General features: G+C 33.0%; 1 protein-coding gene across 1 annotated transcript in view; it reads left to right on the plus strand.

The window, feature by feature from the left end:
* Positions 1-20,283, plus strand: part of LOC126887867 (rho guanine nucleotide exchange factor 10) — a 414,596-nt gene that overhangs the window by 47,986 nt on the left and 346,327 nt on the right. The gene's annotated exons all lie outside the window — the stretch shown is intronic.

Below are 20,283 nucleotides of genomic sequence, written 5' to 3' on the forward strand. Positions count from 1 at the left end.
TAAAAGGATGAACCTTAGTCAATTGAACTATAGATTAACGCAGGTACGAGAAATCGACCCTTAGAGCCAAACCACACGGACCACGCTGCAGCGCTACTCTGTGGATCCACAGAGTGGCTGAAACAGGCGATTTTCTAGCGCCGGCGACTACGCTGCGAAGTGGATCCTTTGGAAGGGTGCGGCGGGTAATGTAATGGGTGAGAAAAAAAAGTTTGTTCAAATGATTAAAAACTTGCCGCCTAATATATTTTTTTTAAAAGTGTGTTCGTCAAAATCAGTGTAATGTCCATAGTTTTAAACATTTTATAAAATTTCATACTTAAATAACTTTAAGGCCCACCACATACGGTGAAACGCAAATGTAACGAAACTGAAACTGTCGCTTACTTTTGAATTTCATTTGAGTTTATGCAGTAGACGCCTATGAGGGACGACACAACGTGATGAAACCATATGGACCATTTCAGACCGGCCGTTTGAAACGCATATATTTCAGTTTCATTGAACCCGGTGTGCAGGAAACTTGTGTTTTTATCGGGTTTCGTGTTTTTGTGTCGTTGTGGGTACTTTAAAAAAACGGCCAAACCCGATTTCGGCCAAACTAGTTTGTCCTAACCGCCTTAGGATAAACTAGTATGGCCTAGGCCAAACTAGTTTATCCTATCGCGCGTAGGCCAAACTAGTTTATCCTGATATAAATAAACACACTTCAGGCCAAACTAGTTTATCCTGATATAATAAAGATTCACACTTCAGGATAAACTAGTACGGCCTTCTTCTTCTTCTTCTTCTTCTTTTTCTTCTTGTAGTGCCTATCCGTTTCGGATGTTGGCGACCATCATGGCCAATCTCTACTTTTCACACCTCTGCTCTGAAAAGAGCCTTTTTTTAGATGCGTCTGTAAATACGATATGACGATTTTTAAAATAATTTTCTGTCTGAATTAAACATAATATTTCTCACGCGCAAAACGCGCGCAAAGCTAGCGTATAAATCGCGCATACCGCGCAAACCGCAGAACGCGCGCATATGGTGCGCAGAACGTGCACGTAAGGCGCGCAAAACGCGGATAAAGTGCCCAAAACGAGCGCATAATGTGCGCAAAACGCGCGCATAAAGTTCGCAAAACGCACGTAAGGCGCGCATAACGCGCCCATGAAGTGCGCAAAACTCGCGCATAAAGTTCGCAAAACGCGCACGTAAGGCGCGCATAAAGTGCGCACAACGCGCGAGTAAAGTTTGCAAAACGCGCACGTAAGGCGCGCATAAAGTGCGCAAACGGCGCGCATAAAGTGCGCAAAACGCGCGCATAAAGTTCGCCAAAACGCGCACGTAAGGCGCGCATAAAAAGCGCAAAACGAGCACGTAAGGCGCGCAAAACTCGCGCATAAGGCGTGCAAAACTCGCGCATAAATAGCGCATAAGGCGCGTCTGACACGCGCGTTGTTGGTGCATTATGCGCGCGTTTCGCGCGCGAGAAATATGATGTTTAATTCAGACATAGAAAATTATTTTAAAAATCATCATATCGTATTTACAGACGCATCTAAAAAATAACTAGAAAAATCTACGTACGTGGTTCAACACAACCACTACAAGTCTTTTCAGAGCAGCAGTGTGAAAAGTAGATATTGCCATGATGGTCGCCAACATCCGAAACGGATAGGCACTACAAGAAGAAGAAGAAGAAGAAGAAGAAGGCCGTACTAGTTTATCCTGAAGTGTGAATCTTTATTATATCAGGATAAACTAGTTTGGCCTGAAGTGTGTTTATTTATATCAGGATAAACTAGTTTGGCCTACGCGCGATAGGATAAACTAGTTTGGCCTAGGCCATACTAGTTTATCCTAAGGCGGTTAGGACAAACTAGTTTGGTCTAGGCCAAACTAGTTTGTCCTGAAATCGGCTTTGGCCGGTAACAGATACATCCCTACATAGTACATTGGGAAGAATATCAATTATATGTCTGTGGCTGCCAATCAATGAAACTGATCTGTATGCGTTTCAAGTCGTCGGTTTGAAACGGTCAAAATGGTTTCATCATATGTGGTTTCTCATAGACGTCTATGGCATAAACTCAAAAGTAACTGAGGGTTGCAGTTTAGTTACATTTGCGTTTCACCGTATGTGCTGGCCCTTATTTGTTTTGTTCAGTTCAAATGCATACAATTGTATAATAAAATGTAGGTAAATATAAATATGTAATAAAGAAAACATTGCTTATGGGATTTATTCTTTTCGATAGGACCTTCTTTAAAATCAGAAACAAATAATTCAAAGATGACGTCCCACGGTTTTCCTTTTAATGACCTATAAATATGCCCTCGGGTTCTTGTATCACATATTATATCCTGTTTTGCACTTCAATCAAAAACCGTTCTGAATCGAGATTAATTTTAGGTGCTCACCCTATAACCTCTCGTAAACATCTGTGGCGGCTACAAAAGTGGTCCGTCTGAATTGGGTTTGCCACTAGTGGACGCCACTAGCGTCTGTGGCCGGCGACTGTGGCCGGCTACACTCGCTCGTGTGGGGTACGCCGGCCACTCTACATAAGAACCCACGGTAAATCTTCGTCAGCCACCCTGTGGATCCACAGAGTAGCGCTGCAGCGTGGTCCGTGTGGTTTGGCTCTTAGTCACACCATAAAAATATGGGAGAGAGTATTGATAGACGGATACGTAAAGAAATCGAAATATCCGATAATCAGTTTGGCTTTACGCAGGGCAGATCAAGAACAGATGCAATTTTCATTATAAGGCAGAAATACAGGAATAAAGTAACAAACGCTCATATGGTAGGTATTCATTGATCTTGAAAAAGCATAATGCCATAAAGTTCCTCGAGAGATTCTGTTGTGGACACTCAATAAGAAAGAAGTCCCCGGTAAATATGTAAAGATTGTGAGAAACATGTATGAGGGAGTAACAACTAGTATTAGAACAGGTGTGGGAGAGACTGATAAATTTCATGTGAAAGTAGGATTGCACCAAGGTTCGGTGCTTAGTCTTTACTTATTCTTATTAGTGTTGAATCAGATAACAGCGATACTGCAGGGTAAAAAAAAGTTTAAAACTAAGTGGGACAAAAACACGGTATTTGGATGTTGATTTAAAATTATATCTTTGGATGGTGAAATTATTGTGAAAAGTAATAATTAAGTACCTAGGATCTCTATTACAGAGTAATGAGAACATATATGGAGATGCATGCATTAAAATAATTAGGGTTGGGGTTGGATGGATGAATTGGAAGGAAGCAAATGGTGTATTGTGTAACAGAAAAATTTAAATAAAGCTGAAGGGAAAATTCTATAAAATAGCCATACGATCGGCTATGATGTACGGAACTGAATGTTGAGCAGTTAAAGTGAAAGGAACAACGAATGCATGTGGTGGAATGAGAATGCTTAGATGGGGAATGCTAGGAGTGGCACCAATTGATGCCAAAATGAAAGACCATGGAATAAGATAAGATGGTTTGGTTATGGTCAACGTTGGGACGTCACCGAATACGAAAATGGCGGGTTCTTGGAAGGAGTAGGAAAGGAAGACCAAAAAATACCTGTGGGAGATGTAAAGGGGATTAGTATTAATATGACCCAAGATAGAAACTTATGGAGAAATGTAATTAGAGAAGCCGACCCCACATAGGAATAAAGGCAAAGAGAATGATGATATATTTTTCCACACCTAATGCTTATGATCGTTATTATTTTATAATTGTTATGGTGACTGCTAAACATTGATCTTGTCTGCCAAGCTGTAACCCTCCTAGGTATTACCAAAATATAAAAAGTCGTATATTAAGGTATTATTATTTTTTAAGTTTTTCATAAATATGGTTACATTCTTTTCGTGAGAGTATGTATTCATGAATTATATCATAACACTATGATTCAATATTTCATTTTATAGTTCCCCCGAAAACTTCAATGAACCTTAAACATTCTGTCACTCGCAGCCCATCATCATACGCTCCATCAAAACTAGCTCTCATGAGATTGACCTTGACCTTCCTTAGAACTGAGATAAAATAAGAACGAAATGACATAATAATCAGTTTTTTAAATCGTTTTTTCCTTTTTTTTTTAGTATTGTGGAAGGAAAATGTGATAAGTTTTGATACACTGACCCGCAAAAATACTAATGTACACTTCTCCAAGAAATCTAATAAAACTTATGTCCGATTTGAGTGAGTTTTTTAATATATTATAGCCTTATTCTTTAAGAATGTCGCTTTAATAATGTTGTTGTTAGAAAGGTAAATTATCATTGTATACCGGGTGTACCCGAACTGTGTTTTTTTTTTCAAAGTTCGCAACAGCCTGTGGAATATTCTAGCATTTATAAAATACTGAAATTAAAACCCAACTATAGCCTCAGGTTTTCTTAACACTTTGTTTTTTGATTCATTGGCTTACGTTGGATAATAAGAAGGTTAGATAGTTTAACAACTGGCCATGTTTTTCATCAATATAGCCTCATTTTCTGCTAAGTTTAATAAACAAGCCTAACGCACGCTATGAGAAATTAACAATTTGATACAGTGAAATTTTTAAAGAATAAGGCTATAACATATTAAAAAAATCACTAAAATCGGACAACAGATTTAGGAAATTTGCGTCTCTTCAAAATAAAAACTATAAAATTGCTCTAAATTTGTTTTAACTGTTGTATCTCAGGATTTTCAAATTCCTCAATAAACCATTTAGTTATAAAATAAATTCTTTCTTTGTCGTTTCGTTTCCCAACTTTTACAAACGACTCCCAATGCTGAAGAATGACAGTTGCTTCATCTGGGATACCTTACAGGGGGAAAGAAAATTGTTGTCCCCTCTTGGATGACACTAAAACTTAAAAGCAATTGATTAAGTGGTGTGAAGTAGTAGTGTTAAGCTAGGGAATGAGGCATGCATTCCCAGGTGTATAGTGCCCTCATGTGCCTCGTGTATAAGTTTTTGTTAGTTTTTTAACCCACATTTATTACAATTTATTGTTACTTCGGTCTGTTCGGCAGAATACCTTTCTCAAGTGATTTATATTTACTATGCGTCTGTTGTCCGTTAACTTTAGGATGGGAGAGCTAAGGAAATAGCTGTTTGTGACAAGTTTGTGACATTCATAATTTTACCTGTATTTTGTAGCTTAAGGCCTTTAGTTTGAATATGGAGAATTTGTAACTGACCCTTAAAAGAATTATTATGATCTAGAAGTACGTACGTAGAATCTGTTTTTCAATTGTTAAAAGCCATTTTATGCTCTGCTATTCGTTCGCTAAAGGATCTACCAGTTTTACCGATGTAAATTTTTGGGCCGTCATCATATTTATGTTTGTATACACCACTGTGTAGGTGCCTTTTCTTTTGGCTTTTGTTGTTCTTAATATGTTTGCTTAAGTTGTTGTTCTTGTGTTATTTATTTTTTATGTGTTTGGGTATTTTAGTTGATATCTTGCCTGTCTATTATAAGCAAGCAGAAAATACTAGGTTTTGGCTCTGGTGGTGGAACTATTAATTTCAGGGCTTTCTGATCCAGTTCTTGGTTTAAAATTTTGTTTATTGTTTCTTCATTGTGCCCATTCTTTACTGCTGTTTGTTTAATGATATCCAATTATATCTCAAAGTTATTTTTTGACATGGGAATTTCTGTTTCTAACCTAGCCTACACAATATGAATTGACAGCCTACCATGGCCTGTTACATGTATTAACAGAAATTCCCATGTCAAAAAATAACGTTGAGATATAATTGAATATCATTAAACAAATAGCAGTAAAGAAGGGGTACAACGAAGAAACAATAAACAAAATTTTAAACCAAAAACTGGATAATAAAGCCTTAAAGCTCTGAAATTAGTATTTCCACCACCAGAGCAAAAACTCTTTCTAATCGGAGGAGCTTGTCCAATCGGCGACAATGGGAAAGTGACGTCATTGGTTAAACACCGTCGATTAAAAAGAGACTTCCCTCCTAATAGGCTCATTTATCTCTGTCACAATCCTCACCAATTTTAAAATATCAGCGCGCAGTCTATATATTACATTATGTCTATGGATTTTTCTTGATGATCCAAAGATTTCAAAACACCTTGTATTCAAACAGTTTTTATATTGGTGAAGATAAGTGGACAACATACTGGTATGTTTCACAGGAACATGGAGACTGATCAATTCTTATCTTACGGAACGAGCTGTAATTTGGAAGTTGTTATGAAATGAATTGAAGTCCAGTCAACTTTGAACCACTGGGTTATTGTGTTTTAGTTAAAATAGTCTTCTCGTATAGGGACATTTTGCGGAAAAGCTGTGTATATTGGCCGTTCTATTACTCCATATTATATGGTGTTAGCGATCCTTATTATTATTCTCCAATATTGCCATCAGTGTTCTATAAACAATACTGGGACATAATTTAATTTCAATCATAAAGGAGTTCAGCTTGTGGCTTTATACTCTTTTATATAGATATATCGTTTAGTATTTCCAAGAGAGAAAATTACAAAGCAGGTCAAGGTTTTTCTCCAGGGAGATTTATTTATTAGCCTGATTAAGAGAAAAATTTAAAACTTGGGTGAGTGGAGGAATGTACACAAGGTTCTTGGTTTTTTACTGTAATGTATAAAGTTTTCTGTTATAGAGTTTTTCTTTATGAAATCGATGGAAATTTTGACTATCAAAAGTTTTAGTATCGTGTTTTTTTACCTCTTTTATAAAATGTAATGAAGTTAAGAAATTTGGAATGAGAGTAGTAGAAAAAAAATTTTATCGAAATTTTCCGTATTTCTCTAAGTTTAGATTGAGTTTCTTTTTAGCAGTATTTGTTTTTGGTGAATTGTTCTTAACTTCTTACTTAAATGAAGTAAACTTTATTTAAGAAGTATGTTTTGTTTATTTACTACTTATTTATCATTATAAGGGTGTGTGAAAAGAAGTGGGATGGCCGAATTTTTTACGAAACCAACATTTGATCAAAAAATCGAAAGAAACACGTGCTCAATATTTTTCCGCAATCTATTGAATGACACCAAATACAACTTACCAATCTATCCCCTGGAGATGCCTCCAAATTCCTTAAGAACTAAGGCATTAATGGTTAGAAGGAACTGTGTAGACCAGGTAGAAGAGTACAGGCAGAGCATCAGAATTAATAAGAAAGTGTCAAATATAGCTGTGATATATGCCTTTTAGAACTGCAAGCCAGAAGAAGAGAGGGAAAGCTTTTATGAAGAACTTTAATGTAGGGCAGATGCAGATGGTGTAAAGATTAAAAGATTAAAAAATAGCAATGGGGAATTAATGTCGGGCCTTTTGATCCACTAGAATTAAGAATAGATCACACATTTTTCATAAACTTAAACACAAGTACACATTTGAGAACAGAAGAAGACAAGGATCGATGATAAGGATAAGAAGTCTAACTTTAGCAACTGTACTAGTATTTAAACGGCAAATCTGTTTGTATACTATAAATGCGTAAACAATAATCACTTATAATTAATTTAGGAAATAAGGAAAAAAATATATGTTGGTGACACATCCCCCTCCAGGCCGAAACCAAATTTTTTGAGTAGTAGGGACATCTGTAATAATAACCTATATGTTTCCTGCAGCCGATTTTGATGATATACATAGTTATAAACAAATGAAAATCAAAAAACCGTAAATTTGCGCTTTTTTCGTCTATAACCAAAAAGTTAAGTATTTTAAACAAATTTGAGAGTAAGAAACTCATATATCGTATAAAAAACTTCAATATGGCGTTCGCTGAATATGTCTATCCTTATTGGTTGCTTAGAAAATTGCAAAATAAATCATAAATTTTGAGTTTTTATAAATATTCATAACTTATGTAAAAATTAACTTAGAACCTTCTTAGTACACGAATTACTGAGACTTGTGGTGCTTAAATTATATTTTAAATTTCAAAGCAATTGGTCAAATAGTTTAAAAGTTATTTAATTTGTTTATCCCAAATTAATTTTTTTGCAACGGTATAAGTCAGAAAATGGTGAAGTTACACTAATACTTTGGATAGTTTATGAAAGAAGATTTATACTATTCAATTAATTAAAAAAAAATGACAAAAAATAATTCTAAATACTACAAAATTATTTTGCAAAAACATGTGAATTAAAAAAAGGGGGGGCTAACTTCGTCCCTAATTGTCCTAGGACATTTATTTTTCTTTCTAAATGTGTATAAAAATTCAGTCTTTTCAAATCTGAAAAAATAATTTTTCTACGGGTAATGGTTAAAAAGTTATTCTAATTGTTTATAAGTAAGCAACAAATCGACGTGTTTTTGCAAAATAATTTTACACTGTTTAAAATTACCTTTTGTATTTTTTTTAATTAAGTCAATAGTATAAATTTTCTTCTTCCATAAACTGTCAGAAGTCTTACTGTAACCTCATAATTTTCTGACTTATAGTGTTGCAAAAATAAATGAATTTGGGATAAACAAATTAAATAACTTTTAAACTATTTGACCAATTGCTTTGAAATTTAAAATATAATTTAAGCACTACAAGTCTCAGCAATTCGTGTAATAAGAAGGTTCTAAGTTAATTTTTACATAAGTTATGAAGATTTACTCAAGATGAACTCAAAATTGATGCCAACGTAGAATGAAGTAAACACTTCCGTTGTATATAGGTATATAATTTATTAAAAAATTCTTAAAATTTATCCACAAGGGAGTGGGAGTACAACAAAACGTTTTCGGTCAAACTGACCATCCTCAGTGTAAACGTCCAGGGTACAAGTAATTGAAACTAGCCACTTGAATAGGTGTAAAACCTCAAAATAACAATATTGCTACATTATGAGCTGTGTAGTAATCGACAATAAGTCGATGTCTTAAGATTAAAAATATATCACATGTGGATGTATGTCATCATTGCTCGGAATTTACACAAGGTTGTGATCAGGTGAGAGGTTAACAACCAACTAACCATCACCAACGAGGTTAACAACCAACAATCAGTTGGTTGTTAACCTCTCACCTGATCACAACCTTGTGTAAATTCCGAGCAAGGATGGCATACATCCACATGTGATATATTTTTAATCTTAAGACATCGACTTATTGTCGATTACTACACAGCTCATAATGTAGCAATAATGTTATTTTGAGAGGTTTTACACCTATTCAAGTGGCTAGTTTCAATTACTTGTACACTGGACGTTTACACTGAGGATGGTCAGTTTGACCGAAAACGTTTTGTTGTACTTCCACTCCCTTGTGGATAAATTTTAAGAATTTTTTAATAAATTATATACCTACATACAACAGAAGTGTTTACTTCATTCTACGTTGTCTTAACAAAGGTATACAGCCAACTACAGGGTTTACCCTTTTAAAGTTTCAAAATTTATGATTTATTTTGCAATTTTCTAAGCAACCAATAAGGATAGACATATTCAGCGAACGCCATATTGAAATTTTTTAGATGACTTATGAGTTTCTTACTCTCAAATTTGTTTAAAATGCTTAACTTTTTGGTTATAGACGAAAAAAGCGAAATTTTACCGTTTTTTGATCTTAATTTCTTTATAACTATGTATATCATCAAAATCGGCTGCAGGAATCATAAAGGTTATTAATATAGATGTCCATACTACTCAAAGGGGATGTGTCACGAGAAAAATCTTATTTCTCTGGACTAATACATCAAACAATGAAATAGGATTGGGGTAAATTGAAGCTTTACTAAGATTAATTATCCGTAAACCCATCTATACTCTTGCTTAGTATATGCCCTCTACTAAATTTTAATAGTTTTCTCTTTATGTTTCAGGTAAGTTTGGCCCGAACATCTCAAATAGAGTAAGTACATATAACTTAGTTTTATTTGATTTGAGTGTTACCTTATTGCCGGCTCTATATAATACCTTATTAATTAGTGCGAGATTATTTTGCCTGAAGGATTAAAGCTACTTTTAATGCTATTATTGTACTAATTAATTTATGGCGTTAAGGGGGCGATATTTTGAAATTAAAGAGGATCTAATTGACAATCATTTACAAGAGCTTTGCTGTAACTGTAATTACTACGTTTTTAAAATTTATACTTCAAAACTTCAATACTTGGGTCATATAACACGTGGTGACAGATATGAACTCCTAAAATTAATTCTGCAGGGAAAGATTCAAGGAAGGCGCAGCATAGGTAGGAGAAAATGTCCTGGTTGAGAAATCTCAGAGAGTGGTTTGGATGCAGCTCAACTGAACTCTTTCCGGCTGTAGTGTCAAAAGTTAAAATAGCAATGATGATTGCCAACCTTCGTCGTGGAAATAGCACGTAAAGAAGAAGATTTATAATTTGAAATTCCGGAGAAGAGATAACCAACTTAAAAGTAATAATCAACTTAAAACTACTAAACTCACTTTAATATTGTGTTTATATGGGATTAGCCACAGTGGATTGTAATGACAATTACATTTTTTTCTAAAAAGATTTGACATTTCAATTTCTACTCTGAATAAAAGGAATGTAAAACAAGTACAACGTCACAACAACATTCAAAACAACCAATTCATTGCGATCTGTCCTATTCAAAACCAAACCCAATAACACACAAGTGAGGTCAAAAGTACACCAGGGAAATAAGGCAAAAATATACCATGTTTGGGACACTTGAGCAGCCAGGTTGCAAATGGGTTTTTTGGGTACTATATACCTAATACATTATAAATACAAAAATGCCCGTCACGGTTTGGACGAGAAATTTAGTTGTTAACAAATAAGTGTCAAAAATGAGAGTTTTTTCGTTTAAATCGCTACAGGTAAAACTAGGGTAATTAAATGTCTTATTTATAATATTTTACTTCTAGTAGATGAGCCAAGGTTTACAATAGCGTTTTTTAAATTTTGGCCCGGTTATTTTTTGCTTCGGATATTGCAAAATAAAACTAAAATTTCGAAAATAAAAAATTTGCTATAACTTTTGCGAAAATGAATTTAGGACTTTCATATTGCATGAAAAGTTGAGTCAAACAGTCCATACAATGCACAAAAAAAAATTTAAGACGATGCGTCAATTAGTTTAAATTTTATTCAATTTGTTTATCCCAAATAGCTTTTTTTTCGCAATGTTATTGTTCAGAAAATAATAATGACACAGCAATTCTGTGAAAACAACATGAAAGAAGAATAGTCATATTTTCAACACATTTAAAAAAATCATTAAAAAGTCGTTTTTATCACTCCGAAAACATTTTACTAAAATAGAGTCATTTTTGGCTTATAAACAATTTGAATAACTTTGTTAATATTGACTGTATGCTAAAACTACAATGGAATTTGAAAAACTGGTATTTTTATACGAATTTTCAAAAAAAAACTTTTTGCCTAGGTTAACTACGGTGAAAGTTAGCCACTTTTTTTATTTAATTGACGGCTACTTTGTTTATAACAATTAAGCAACCTAACTAGAGCCATTTTGAAGTTGAAGATATATAGATTATGTGTAAAAGTTTGAGTAAACTTTGAACCTCAACAGAGTGGAAAGCTTTAAAAATGGCGTCCGAACGGAATTAATTCGTGGTCGGTGGAGGGCAATTACTAAAATACGTGCACTCAAAAAATGAAACTGATTCTGCAAACATATGCTGCGCTTAATATCGCTGGAACTTGTTGATGGATTTTGATCGTAATTTTTTTAATTTGTATGTACTCGTAGTCTTATAGAATACGTTATGTACACACAACCCCACCTAACATTACAAAATATTAGGGGGAACTCCCCTTATCACTCAGGGATATGAAAAATAGATTACGACCGATTTTAAGACCTATACTCCATTAAAATGTTACATTTTTTAAGCCGTACCTTGCATTTGTTAGAGGAGTCAATTTTATTTCTTTAATGTGTAGGGGGATCAGTAGAAGCTTAAGTTCAAGTTTTTGGGGTTGCCACCCTTGTCCCCCGGCCGCCATCTTGGAAATCGTGTGCAAAGGGGTTTCGCGCTATATCTCGTAAACTACCAATCCTACGGAAAATCTAATTAAACATAAAATGTAGCAAATTAAATTTTCTACAATTTTATTTCTATTACTTTTTATCGTCAAGTGACCAACAAAAAAGATATAAACAAAAATATGTAAAAAATTTTTAACAAGATTCCTTTTGGAGGTTATAACTTTCTTTCAGTTCATTTTAAAATAAAATAACATTATAGCAATTTTGTAGAGGGTTTTTCAGCGAACAATTTACACTATAAATTTGTTTAATTCTATTTATTTATATAGGTGTTACAGCGCTCCAAACTTGACCAGATTCTCGAATTCTCATAGGGATATAATAAAAACAAAAGTTAGGCTTACTTTTCTATCTATATATATTTTTTATTCATACAATTTATTATGATTTTAACATTCCTATGCTATTATTAATCTGTTTTTGACCTTTCTCCCCACTATAAAACTTATAACCCGAAGCAAATATAGAAACGGCCCAAGAAGTTGTTTGAGGACAAATTCGCCGGTTCAGAAGAAGAATGATGCAACCGCATATTGCAAAATTCTTAAGAAGAGCAAAAAACGAATTTTTGTTATCAAAATCATAAAGTATGATCAAAATTAGCCATTCACCACACCGTGGTCAGGATCTCGAGATATAAGCGTTTTTTGGGGTGTGCCGCTTGTTTATGAAGTAACATAACTTTTTTCCTATTGTATATTTTGACTTAAAATTTTCCAAAAAACTTCTTTATGAATTATATTTTATTGTTGTGTTGGTTAAAATTATAAACTAAAAAGTTTGTCACTCAACTTTTTTAAGTAAACATGAAACTAACGAAATATGATGACAAAATGTTTGAAAACTAACAACTCCTTTTTTAATGTGTTTAAATATTTAGGACAAGTCTCATTGTTATCTACATACTTCAGAGACCAAACAGTAAAATTTTCAAAAGGAAATATTTACAGCGACCAAAGATACAGCGAGGTAAATTCGAAAAATCATCAAAATTGATTTTCGGCATTTTTGTATAAAATTTGATTTTTGAACATGTTCCACCAAATCTAGATAAAAATAAACTTCATATTCGGATTCAGCGACCTCAAAAACATAAAAGTAGACCACAATTGGTCATTCACCTTAAATTTGATTTTGGTGATAGAAGAGTGAAAATTAAGGGTTTTATGTATTTTTTAATTCTACATCATATAAAATTAAGGTAGATAATTTTGTCCAAAAAAATAAAAAAAAATGTCAGGTGGGCAACCCCCCTTATAACTTATGGGTATAAAAAATAGATTAAAACCTCTTCAACGTCCTACAGGATAAACGTGTAAAATTTTATAAAAATCGGCCAAGCAGTTTCGGAGTAGTATGGTAACTAACACTGTTACAGGAGAATTTGATGTATATAGAAGTAACTGCGAATTAAATAATAAAAGTGGCTAACTTTGAACCTAATTAACCTAGGCAAAAAGTTTTTTTCTGAAAATTCGTATAAAAATACCAGCTTTTGAAATCCTAAAGTAGATTTACTCTATAGTCAATATCAACAAAGTTATTCAAATTGTTTAGAAGCCAAAAATTACTCTATTTTACTAAACTTTTTTCGGAGTGACAAAAACGACTTTTTAAATAATTTTTTTCAATACTTTAAAAATATAACTATTATTCTTGCATGTGGTTTCCACATAATTGCTATGTCATTATTATTTTCTGAACAATAACATTGCAAAAAATAATGCGATAAACAAATTGAATAAAATTTAAACTAATTGACGAATCGTCTTAAAATTTTTTGTACATTATATGGAATGTTTGACTCAACTTTTCGTGCAATATGAAAGTCTAAGGCCATTTTCGCAAAAGTTATAGCACATTTTTCATTTTTGAAATTTTAGTCTTATTTTGCACTTTCCGAAACAAAAAAGGATCGGACCAAAATTCAAAAAGTACCATTTTAAACCTTGGCTCATCTACAAAAAGAAGAATATTATAAATAAGATATTTAATTACCCTATTTTACCTGTAGCGATTTAAACGAAAAAATTGATATTTTTGACCCTTACTTGTTAATAACTAAGTTTCTCGTCCGAACTGTGACGGGCATTTTTGTATGTATAATGTATTAGGTATATAGTACCCAAAAAAACCCATTTGCAACCTGGCTGCGCATGTGTCCCGACAAAAACCTTATTTCTCTGGACTAAAGCTGCATCTACAAAATACTCATACTCAAAACTATCATAAGTTTCTCCAAGGTTTTGATTTTTTATTTATACTCCACCAATATCAGAGGATTTGACATTATTCTAACCAATAATATAATCTTCCTAGAGTGAGCTCAGCAAGTGCCGTCTCTTTTAAGAAGGTTGGCTATCATTACTGCTAGCTTTACGTTTGAAATTGCTGCTCTAAACAGCTCAACAAATAATTGGCTCAAATTGTTTAGACAGGATATATAAATCATCTGCCTATGCTTCTTCTGCCAATGAATCTTTTGCTGTACAATGATCTACAGCAACGCATATCTCTCACCACTTGTAACATGTCCTAGATAATGCAATGTTTTTTATTCAGAACCTGTATTCTTCAAGAATTAAAGAGCAAGAGATGCAACTTGATTAAAGTAAAGGTTTAATATTATTCTAATATCTTTCATATCCAAATTTTTATCTTGAAGTAGCTGTAGGAGGCGATTATGTAGGACTTCGTCAAATGCGTTTTTGTAATCAAGGAAACGGATATAAAGAGGTTGGTTAACCCATATATCTTTGCGCTAATACGTTAAGGACAAACAATGCCTCTCCTGCTATCTTTAACTAAAGATATTATTTAGAATATCCGTTATTTATAATATTAAAATATATCCGTTGACTAATATTATACATATTGTTGTGATCTTACTTTTGAAGTCTAATGATGTTCTCAGATGTAATGTATCTTAATTAATTAATCAATAATTATCTCATTAATCAAACAGATCAAATACCAATATAGTGTCAATCTCAGGGCTAAATTATAATATCAATTACTTACTTTCGTGGCTTCAAAGTATTTCTCAGTGGATTCCTAATCGGGATAGATAAAAGAGAGTAAAATAATACACACATACGGATTTCAATTAGAAATTATAAAAATCGTTTATTTTATCTAAATGGCAATAACTGCTTAATATTTCTTATATCTTATCTTTCTATCTTTATTTAATACAACAGTTACAAAAATGGGAATCTTATTTCTTTTTGTCACCAAATTTATTATATTTATAATGAACTATTATGATTTATTAGTAACAAATTGATTTAGGTTTGATGAAATTTTTTTAATAGTGATTGTGTGGCTCAATTTTCAATGTGGTATTTACCATACATTCATGTCATAACAAATTAGACTGACCTTTACTGATGATTTGACAATGGGTGCGTTCGGACGACCATAGCGGCTGGCTGTCAGCAGAAATCGGCTGAGTGGTTGTATCCAGCCGTGATAGGGAAAGCTTAGTAAATCTCTCAGCGGCTGGCTTCCAGCGGTGACGTCTGACAGCTACTGCTGGCTCAGCTGTCCAGCCGCTGTGGTCGTCCGAACGCACCCAATGTCTTCACACAAAACACGTTTCCTATTTGCTTGGGTTGCGATCCAAAGACTCGTCCCAGTCTTCCAGTAATGCCTCTGCTCCTTTGAAAACTAAGCCTCGTACAGCCCTCGTTCCTGCCTTCTCCTGATGCTGTGTTCTACCTTTTTCAAACACTTCAACAAAACCGGGATACTCTAGACTCAAGGAGTTATATACTATCTCGACTCGGTCTATCACTCGTTCCACGATATCTTACTTTTTATTTTTTTAAGACAAAACTAACCAACCCAGCGTTTCACTTTTTTGTACACTCTTCTCGAAAACTGGACTTCCTCTCGATTGCTCTAAACACACACTGACTCTCATTGCTCATTCATTCTCCTCCTTCCAAATACCCCTTCCAGCATTCAAAAATCAACCAATCCAAGGCAACTTTCAATTATCCGTATTTACCAACACAAACTTTCCTTTTTCTAAATATCTTAATGGATTTCAAGAAAAAATAATATTCCCCATTTCAGTTTTACTTTCCACATTAACCCTCTTTACAAATTTAATAACCTATTATCTTATTTGCTAGAATATGAATTATCGGTGGTTATTCACACCTTTCCACGAACACTTTCTTTTTAAACATCACTCTAATTGTTTACTTGAGTCGTATTGTTCCTGGGGTTCGTAAACACTTCTCCGAAACACTTTCTTAAAAACTACCTATACATAATTTGTTTTATACAGGGTGTTCCAAATTTACATGCCCGCGGTCGAGAAAAACGAAAACCTATATTTTTATTTGAATTTTAAATAATACTATGGACTTTTATTTTTTATGTCAAATAGGAATATAACAATATATTATATATTATATATTATATATTATATATTATATATTATATATTATATATTATATATTATATATTATATATTATATATTATATATTATATATTATATATTATATATTATATAATTTATATTATATATTATACAGGGTGTCCCGAAAAGATTGGTCATAAATTATACCACACATTCTGGAGCCAAAAATAATTCGATTGAACCTAACTTACCTTAGTATAAATGTGCTCATAAAAAAAGTTATAGCCCTTTGAAGTTACAAAATGAAAATCGATTTTTTTCAATATATCGAAAACTATTAAAGATTTTTTATTGAAAATGGACATCTATCATTCTTATGGCAGGATCATCTTAAAACAAAATTATAGTGAGATTTGTGCACCCCATACAAATTTTATGGGGGTTTCGATCCCTTAAACACCCCCAAACTTTTGTGCACGTTCCAATTTATTTATTATTGTGGTACCATTAGTTAAACACAACGTTTCTGAAACTTTTTTGCATCTTAGTATTTTTTCGATAAGCGAGTTTTTATCGAGATGCGGCTTCTTTTTTCATATATTTACATACAATTTTTATGGGAGTTTTGTTCTTTTAAACCCCCCAAATGTTTGTGTACGTTCCAATTAAACTATTATTGTAGTACCATTAGTTAAACACAGTGTTTTTAAAACTTTTTTGCCTCTTAGTCTTTTCTTGATAAGTCACCTTTTATCGAGATGTGGCTTCTTTTTCAAAATATACCTAAAAATGTAAATTATAAATACATTTTCAGATTGTTAACAGGTCTCTATAATCGTACTTAACCATATACAAATATGTGGTGGATTCGACAAATATTCAAAATATATCGATAAACACTGGCTTATCGAAAAAGTACTAAGAGGCAAAAAAGTTTTAAAAACAGTGTGTTTAACTAATGGTGCCACAATAATAATTAGATTGGAACGTACACAAAAGTTTGGGGGGGTTTAAGGGAACAAAACCCCCATAAAATTTTTATGGGGTACACAAATTTTACTTTAATTTTTATTTAAGATGCTGCTGCCATAGGAATGCCACATGTCCATTTTCAATGAAAAATCTCTAAGAGTTTTCGATATATGAAAAAAAATCGATTTTCATTTTGTAACTTCAAAGGGCTGTAACTTTTTTTGTGTGCACTATTGTATATAGGTAAGTGAGGTTAAATCAACCTATTTTTGACCTTAGAATGTGTGGTATAATTTATGACCAATCTTTTCGGGACACCCTGTATATTATATATTATATATTATATATTATATATTATATATTATATATTATATATTATATATTATATATTATATATTATATATTATATATTATATATTATATATTATATATTATATATTATATATTATATATTATATATTATATAAAAAGACATTAGAGTTTTCACTCTAATGGCATATAAAACAACATAATGCTATTCTACATCCCACCAGAATGAAAACAATGGAAACCTTCTCTGGTTACACCTCCGAGGCTTCTACAATTTGCAAGCCATACGGATACTGAGACTAAGGAAGATGAGATAATTCTACAATTTACAATTCACGTCCCATCTGCTCAGCGCAGTAAAGTTCCAACGAGAATGGTTCCCTTCATACTCCACACAGAGTAAATGTAAATCAAAAATGAATAACCATTTTTAATTTCGTTGCAAAACGAAAACACAGCCGAACCATATTCTAGTCCAATCAGAGAGTGCCGCAAGCACCCCTACCGGTTTCGAAACTTATTAGTCTCTCATCAGGAGGCACATATGCTGCTCTCCCTGATCCAAGCAAAACAAACCCCAGCGTGCAGTCCCGGATTGCAACGAACGAAATGGCATAGATGCCCTAGCGGCAACTGCTAGCAAAAAGACTAAGTTTTCACTCTAATGGCATATAAAACAACATAATGCTATTCTACATCCCACCAGAATGAAAACAATGGGAACCTTCTCTGGTTACACCTCCGAGGCTTAGTCTCAGTATCCGTATGGCTTGCAAATTGTAGAAGCCTCGGAGGTGTAACAAGAGAAGGTTCCCATTGTTTGCATTCTGGTGGGATGTAGAATAGCATTATGTTGTTTTATATGCCATTAGAGTGAAAACTTAGTCTTTTTGCTAGCAGTTGCCGCTAGGGCATCTATGCCATTTCGTTCGTTGAAATCCGGGACTGCACGCTGGGGTTTGTTTTGGTTGGATCAGGGAGAGCAGCATATGTGCCTCCTGATGAGAGACTAATAAGTTTCGAAACCGGTAGGGGTGCTTGCGGCACTCTCTGATTGGACTAGAATATGGTTTGGCTGTGTTTTCGTTTTGCAACGAAATTGAAAATGGTTATTCATTTTTGATATATTATATATTATATATTATATATTATATATTATATATTATATATTATATATTATATATTATATATTATATATTATATATTATATATTATATATTATATATTATATATTATATATTATATATTATATATTATATATTATATATTATATAAAAATATTAAAAAATATATTTGTTGACTTAAGCTATTCTTTTGGAATGGCCCCTGTATCATATTTCTATGGTGTTGTACAAGTCTTATTTTAGTATATTCTCTTTTAGTCTAAGATACGATATAAGGTCGGTTGATTTGCACCGATCTGTTTAATGGAAAAAATTATTGGATATGTAATTTAGCATGTTAACAATTACAAAAAACAAGGCTTGCTCGATCTGTAACTATAAATAATTAATAATTAATGACTTTTTTTTATAAATTTAAAAAAAATTCGACCCGGGCAGATATTATTTCAGATTTTTTAGGTCATTCTAAACGGGTCTAGGACGTTTCATCGCCGCCAGTTCATCGCCGCCGTTTCGATGCCGCCAGCTCATCGCCGGTCGATTCATTGCCGGCCGATTCATCGCCGGCCGGTTCATCGCTAGTCAGTATATCGCTAACTGATATATTTCCGAATTTTCGACCAATTTTCGACAGTTACATTTATTAAGTATTTATTTTTAGTAGGAATTCTAGGAAATGCGAGATATGACCATTCCCGTTGCCATACTTAATCTTTTACATTTAACACTACAAATTTAGTACTATCTAGTATAAAATTTAGGGGAAGTAGAACAGTAAATATAATAATATTTTTTATCTTTTTAATCGTCATAAGTTTTGAACTGAATTTAACGTAGTGTCGTGTCATCTCCCATAATACAAAATTAACTGACTAACTGGCGATGAACCGGCGGCATCGAAACGGCGGCGATGAAACGTCCCATTCCGTTCTAAACAAAGAAGGTCTTTTGTAAATTTTCTATAAAGTGGATCGTTTTCTAGTTATAAACAATTTAAAACTGAAGAAAGAACGAAAGATGACGATTTTCAAGGCTCAAAAACATAAGTATAAAATATCATTTTTGAAATTACCAAGTACCTTAATTCAAGTTAAAACCTTGTTCTATCAGTTCTTGATAAGTCTTTTGGACTTATTTCATTCTGAAACATTGTTTTTTAGTTGTTAATGCCCGTCTCCCCATAAGAAACCTTCCTCATTAACAATTAAAAATATATGTTTTAGAATAAAACATGGCTAAAATTCTTATCGCGACCAGATAGAAAAAGGTTTGATCTTTAATTTATGTACATATTATGTACTTGATGATTACAAAAATGATATTTTTTACTTGTGTTTTTGAGCCTTGAAAATTGTCATCTTTCGTTCTTTTTTCAGTTTTAAATTGTTTATAACTCGAAAACGATCAACTTTAGAGAAAAATTACAGAAGACCTTTTTTTTGTTTAGAATGTTCCAAATAATCTGAAATAATATCCGCCCGGGTCGAATTTTTTTTTAAATTCATAAAAAAAATGTGATT

Source organism: Diabrotica virgifera, chromosome 7 (assembly GCF_917563875.1).
Source record: "Diabrotica virgifera virgifera chromosome 7, PGI_DIABVI_V3a".
Classification (NCBI taxonomy): domain Eukaryota; kingdom Metazoa; phylum Arthropoda; class Insecta; order Coleoptera; family Chrysomelidae; genus Diabrotica; species Diabrotica virgifera.